Raw genomic sequence first — 7,045 nt, forward strand, 5'->3', positions numbered from 1 at the left:
TGGATGGCGCTCCAGGTCTCCTTAGAGCGCTGTTCCTAATCCTCCACCGCAGGAGCCTCAGTCTGGCTCTGATGCCAGGGCACAAGGACCGGCTGGTAACCCAACACCACCTGAAAGGGCGACAGGTTAGTAGAAGAGTGGCGGAGAGAGTTCTGTGCCATCTCGGCCCATGGCACGAACCTCGCCCACTCTCCCGGCCGGTCCTGGCAATAGGACCGCAGAAACCTGCCCACATCCTGGTTAATTCTCTCCACCTGCCCATTACTCTCGGGGTGAAAACCCGAGGTCAAACTGACCGAAACCCCCAGTCGCTCCATAAACGCCCTCCACACCCGGGACGTAAACTGGGGACCTCGATCAGAGACGATGTCCTCAGGCACCCCGTAGTGCCGGAAGACATGAGTAAACAGGGCCTCCGCAGTCTGTAGGGCCGTGGGAAGACCGGGCAAAGGGAGTAGACGGCAGGACTTAGAGAACCGATCCACAATGACCAGGATCGTGGTGTTCCCCTGAGACGGTGGGAGATCCGTGAGGAAATCCACCGACAGGTGGGACCATGGTCGCTGTGGAACGGGGAGGGGCTGTAGTTTCCCTCTAGGCAGGTGTCTAGTGGCCTTACACTGAACAGGAGGAGACATAGAGCCTCACATCCTTCACCAAAGTGGGCCACCAGTACTTCCCTCTAAGACCCCGCACCGTCCGCTCAATCCCTGGATGACCCGAGGAGGGTAGCGTGTGTGACCACAGGATCAATCGATCGCGGACACCGAGCGGGACGTACTTCTGACCCGCGGGACACTGAGCTGGAGTAGGATCTGACTGCAACGCCCGCACGATGTCTGCATCCACCTCCCAGACCACCGGTGCCACCAGACAGGAGGCTGGAAGTATGGGAGTGGAGTCGATGGACCGCTCCTCGTAGTTGTGGAGACGAGACAGTGCGCCGGTCTTGGTGTTCCGGGATGCTGGTATGTATGAGATAGTGAACTGGAATCTCGTGAAAAACATAGCCCACCTGGCTTGGCGAGGGTTCAGTCTCCTTGCCGCCCGGTTGTACTCCAGATTACGTTGATCAGTCCAGATGAGAAAAGGGTGTTGCGCCACCTCAGGCCAATGTCTCCACACCTTCAGGGCCCTGACCACGGCTAGCAACTCCCTGTCCCCCACATCATAGTTACGCTCCGCCGGACTCAGCTTCTTGGAAAAGAAAGCACAGGGGCGAAGCTTCGGGGGCGTGCCCGAACGCTGTGACAGCACGGCTCCAACCTCAGCCTCGGACGCGTCCACCTCCACCATGAATGGCAAAGAGGGATCCGGATGCGCCAGCACTGGGGCTTTGGTAAACAGAGTTTTCAGCCGACAAGAGGCTCCGTCCGCCTCCGCCGACCACCGCAGCCGCACTGGGCCCCCCTTCATCAGTGAGGTAATGGGAGCCGCCACCTGCCCAAAGCCCCGGAAAAACCTCCGGTAGTAATTGGCAAACCCTAAGAACCGCTGCACCTCCTTAACAGTGGTCGGAGTCGGCCAATTATGCACGGCCAAAATGCGGTCACATTCCATCACCACCCCGGATGTGGAAATGCGATACCCCAGAAAAGAGACGGCTTGTTTGGAGAACTCACATTTCTCGGCCTTGACGTACAGGTCATGCTCCAACAGTCGCCCAAGCACTTTACGCACTAGAGACACATGCGCGGCGCGTGTGGCAGAGTAGATCAGAATGTCAACGATGTACACCACCACACCCTGACCGAGCAGGTCCCGGAGAATCTCGTCCACAAAGGATTGGAAGACGGCTGGAGCATTCTTCAAACCATACGGCATGACGAGATACTCATAATGGCCAGATGTGGTACTAAATGCAGTTTTCCACTCGTCCCCATCTCGGATACGCACCAAATTGTACGCGCTCCTGAGATCCAGTTTTGTGAAGAAGCGTGCCCCGTGAAATGACTCCACCGCCGTAGCGATGAGAGGTAGCAGGTAACTGAAACCCACCGTGAAGGAATTTAGACCTCTATAGTCAATGCACGGACGCAAACCTCCCTCCTTCTTCTTCACAAAAAAGAAGCTTGAGGAGACAGGTTATTTGGATGGCCGAATGTATCCCTGCCTCAAGGACTCAGTGACGTATGTCTCCATAGCCACTGTCTCCTCCTGAGACAGAGGATACATGTGACTCCTGGGAAGTGCAGCGTTAACCTGGAGGTTTATCGCACAATCTCCTCGTCGATGAGGTGGTAATTGAGTCACCTTCGTTTTACTGAAGGCGATGGCCAAATCGGCATATTCTGAGGGAATGTGCACGGTAGAGACTTGGTCTGGACTCTCCACCGTAGTCGCACCGATGGAAACCCCTATACATCTGCCCGAGCGCACTCCTTCGACCACCCCTTAAGAGCCCTCTGTCTCCACAAAATTTTAGGATTGTGAGTGGCCAGCCAGGGAATTCCTAGTACCACCGGAAGCGCCAGGGAATCAATGAGGAAGAGGCTGATACGCTCCTCATGACCCCCCCACATCACCATAACCAGTGGCACAGTGACCTCCCTAACCAGCCCTGGCCCAAGTGGTCGACTGTCTAGGGCGTGCACGGGGAAAGGTTGGTCCAACTGAACCAGGGGAATCCCTAACTTATTGGCGACCCCACGGTCCATAAAACTCCCTGCCGCGCCTGAATCGACTAGCGCCTAATGCTGGGAGTGAGGGGAAAACTCAGGAAAAGAAACTAAGGCATGCATGTGGCCGACAGGGGGCTCTGGGTGAGGCTGGTGCTGACTCACCTGAGGTGTCGAAGTAGTGCTCTGCCTGCCCTCTGAACTCCCGGACGAGCTTCTCCAGCACCGGTCGGCAGTGTGCCCTCTACGACCACAGTGGGCGCAGGAGAAGACTCCCCTCCGGTCTTCCTAGCTGCAGCCCCCCCTATCTCCATGGGCGTTGGAGCAGGAGGGCTGGGAGGTGGAATGAACAGGGCCCGATTGGAACGCCCGCGGGCAGCCAGCAGGTTGTCCAGTCTGATGGACAGATCGATGAGCTGGTCCAGGGTGATGGTGGTGTCCCGACATGCCAGCTCCCGGCGGACGTCCTCTCTCAGGCTACAGCGATAGAGATCAATCAGGGCCCTTTCATTCCACCCCGCTCCAGCGGCTAGGGTCCGGAACTCCAGCGCGATGTCCTGGGCACTCCTCGTCTCCTGTCTCAGTTGGAACAGTCGCTCACCCGCCGCTTTGCCCTCCGGTGGATGATCGAATACAGCCCGGAAGCGGCGGGTGAACTCCGGGTAATGGTCCCTAGCCGAGTCTGGACCCTTCCAGACGGCGTTGGCCCATTCTAGGGCTCTACCCGTGAGACAAGAGACGAGGACACTGACACTCTCCTCTCCCGAGGGAGTGGGGCGAACGGTCGCTAGGTAAAGCTCCAGCTGGAGTAGGAACCCCTTACACCCAGCGGCCGTCCCATCGTACTCCCTCGGGAGCGCGAGTTTAATCCCACTGGGGCTGGACTCCGTTGGCGCTGGTAGGGGCGCAGGCTGTCGAACAGCTGCAGGCATGGTGGGGGGAGCGCTTCTCTCCCAGCTCTCCAGACGCGCCAACACCTGGTCCATGGCCGTACCCAGGCGATGGAGGATGTTGGAGTGCTGGGTAACCCGTTCCTCCATGGACGGGGTTGGCGCTTCTGCTCCTGCTGACTCCATGATGTTGGTGCGGGATTCTGTCATGCAACTCTAACATGCAGGAGCGGTGAAGTCAGGCGCAGGAGACTAAGGTACATGGAAAAAACACGTTTAATAAACACCAGTCCAAAAGTGCCGTAAATACAAGGCAGGGTACAATAAATCCAGCAACAGGCAAGAATCCTCAAACCGAGTCGGGACGCAGCCCAGCAAACCCGTATGCCTTAACAACTGAACGGCAGAGGAAAACCCAAATCCCCAACCTACAATAACATGACACAAATAATCCCGCACAATCCCAAACCAAAACAGACAGACTAAATACCCCCACTAATGAACTAACTCAAAACAGGTGCTAACATAAAACAGACATCACCAAATGAAAATGAAAAGGAGATCGGTGGCAGCTAGTAGGCCGGCGACGACGACCGCCGAGCGCCGCCCGAACGGGGAGAGGCGCCACCTTCTGTAGACGTTGTGACAACTCTACCTAATCATATTACTCCAGTCCAGACTATGAAATTGTACTTTGTCTGAAAGAGAAAAATTGTCTAGCTTTTCTTTGGTTAAAAATTAGATTTCACCATATGTAGGCCTTAAAGGAACTGACCCTTTTTTAAATGTTCACCTAAAATGACATACCCAAGTCTAACTGCCTGTAGCTCAGGACCTGAAGCAAGGATATTCATATTATTGATACCATTTGAAAGGAAACACTTTGAAGTTTGTGAAAATGTGAAATTAATGTAGGAGAATATAACACATTAGATCTGGTAAAACATAATACAAACAAAAAACATGCGATTTCTATATTATTATTTTTTCATCATCTTTGAAATGCAAGAGAAAGGCCATTAAATCACCTAGGAGTGTAGGCGCAATTTAGATTTTGGCCACCAGATGGCAGCAGTGTATGTGCAACGTTTAAGACTAATCTAACGAAGCATTGCATTATTGCACAGAATTTTGTATCAAGTCTAGCCAAATGTGCCGAATTGGTCAATTGATACATTTTCAAGGACATAAGTATAGACAACTTACAAAAATGATATGGTATTACACATTTTGAGTTTGCACACTCCCAGGAATGTCATAAATGATGGATAATTAGCTGCCCTACAAGAAAAGACGCTAACCTGTGTTGCCAGACACAGCAGGACCCAGATCCTACATTTGAATATAGAAAATTATTTTCTCAAGCAAAACTACGCTACATTTTATCTCTGGGACCCTCAAGATGACAAATCAGAGTAAGATTACTGAATGCAAGTACATTATTTACTGTGATAAAAGTTTTGTTGTTGTGCACTCTCCTCAAACAATAGGATGGTATTTTTTCACTGTAATAACTACTGTAAATTGGACACTTCAGTTAGTTAGATTGTCCAGGTAATCAGAAAAATCGGCATTTGTTTGTACCAAGAGGGGTGTGGCAGAAGACATCATCACCATTAGTATCCCAATCAATCAAAGAAAAAGATGAGGCAAGCCAACCTGCTGTCATTAAATAGAATATTCTACAGGGGGCAGCACAAGACTGTGCTAATGGCACCCATTCACAGCAGGCAGCAAGGCGCATTCTCAGCAGCACAAGAAGCACTTTGTTCCAGAGATAGGGTGGGTTGCAATGGGAGAGAGAGAGAGAGGGATCAGCCTGGTCTCATAGACTAGACGCAACATAGTAAATTTACATCCGGGACACTTAAATTAGTATAACATGTTACGTTTGTTATGGTTACATATGACAGAAGGTTACTTAAGGCAAAAACAAAAGTAGGGCGGTTGGTCGGGGTTGATAGGTTGGCATATAACGCGAACGTCTAGCAACCCCAAGGTTGCATTTTAGATCATTAGCAACTTTGCAACTATTACAACTTTTTAGGTAATTTGTACATGTAGGTAAGGGTGAAGTGACTATGCATAGATAATAAACAGCGAGTAGCAGCAGCGTACAAAACAAATGGAGGGGGCGGGGGGTGTCAATGTAAATAGTCCGGTGGCCATTTGATTAATTAATATATGTTGCCCTAAGAGTTGTGCAAAGTTGGTAGAATCTTAATTATAATAATTCACAGCTGTAATGGCTGTCAAAGATGCTTCCACAACTCAGGGGGGTGGCGACTTATCCAATTAGCCACAACAAATTGGAAATTGGAATTTGTAACATATCATACATTTAGCAATTAGCATTTAGCTGTAACATATTGTATGAATTGCAATTCGTAACATATCATACTTGTTTTCACATTTTGCTGCCTTAAAATTAAATCTAAAAAGAGATTAAATTAGATAACCTTCTAGAACATTTCCAAATGAAGACTAAATAAAACAACTGAAATATCATAATTGGATAAGTCTCCACCCCCCCCCCTGAGTTAATATTTGTGGAAGCACCTTTGACAGCCATTACAGCTGTGAATCATTTTCATTAAGATTCTACCTACTTTGCACAACTCTTAGGGAAACATATATCCATCATTTTTTAAAACATTTCTCAGGATCAGTAAATTTGGTTGGGTATCATTGATGGACAGCGATTATTTAAACATTGTCTCAGATTTTTTAAGCAGATTTAAGTCAGGACTGAGATTAGACCACTCAGGAACACTTAGCCATTAAAAGCCATTCTGGTGTATATTTTGCATAAAAAATGTGTGTAATTGTTAATCAAATGGCTACCCGGACTATTTGCATTGTCCCCACCCCACTCCGCATTTTTTATGCTGCTGCTACTCTCTGTTTATTATCCATGCATAGTCACTTTACCTCTACCTCTATTAACTCAATTACCTCGACTAACCGATGCCCCTGCATATTGACTCTGTTTTTTTTATTGTTGCTCCTTAATTATTTGTTATATTTACATTTTTTCTTACATTTTGATGCCAAAGACACACCGGAATGGCTTCCCAAGAGGTGTTAAGTGGTGGCAGGTAGCCTAGTGGTTAGAGCGTCAGACCAATAACCGAAAGGTTGCTGGATCGAATCCCTGAGCTGATAGGGTAAAAATGTGTCATTCTACCCCTGAAGAAGGCAGTTAACCCACTGTTCCCTGGTAGGCCAGCATTGTTAAGAAGAATTTGTTAACTGACTTGCCTAGTTAAATTTAAAGAAATGAAGTGTTCCTGAGTGGTCTAGACTCAGTACTCACTTGAAACTCAGAGACACATGGTCTGAATATTGCTGTCCATCAAATATTCCCTTCCAAATTTTTCTCAAAATATGTTGCCCTAAGAGTTATGCAAAGTTGGTAGAATCCTATTCCAAATGATTCACAGCTGTAATGGCTGCCAAAGGTGCTTCCATCAAGTATTACAGTTTTTCCTTGGATGCTTGAACACATCTGTCCAATCAGAATTCCATTTTTCAAAA

Source organism: Salmo salar, chromosome 17, assembly GCF_965601325.2.
Source record: "Salmo salar chromosome 17, fSalSal1, whole genome shotgun sequence".
Classification (NCBI taxonomy): Eukaryota; Metazoa; Chordata; class Actinopteri; order Salmoniformes; family Salmonidae; genus Salmo; species Salmo salar.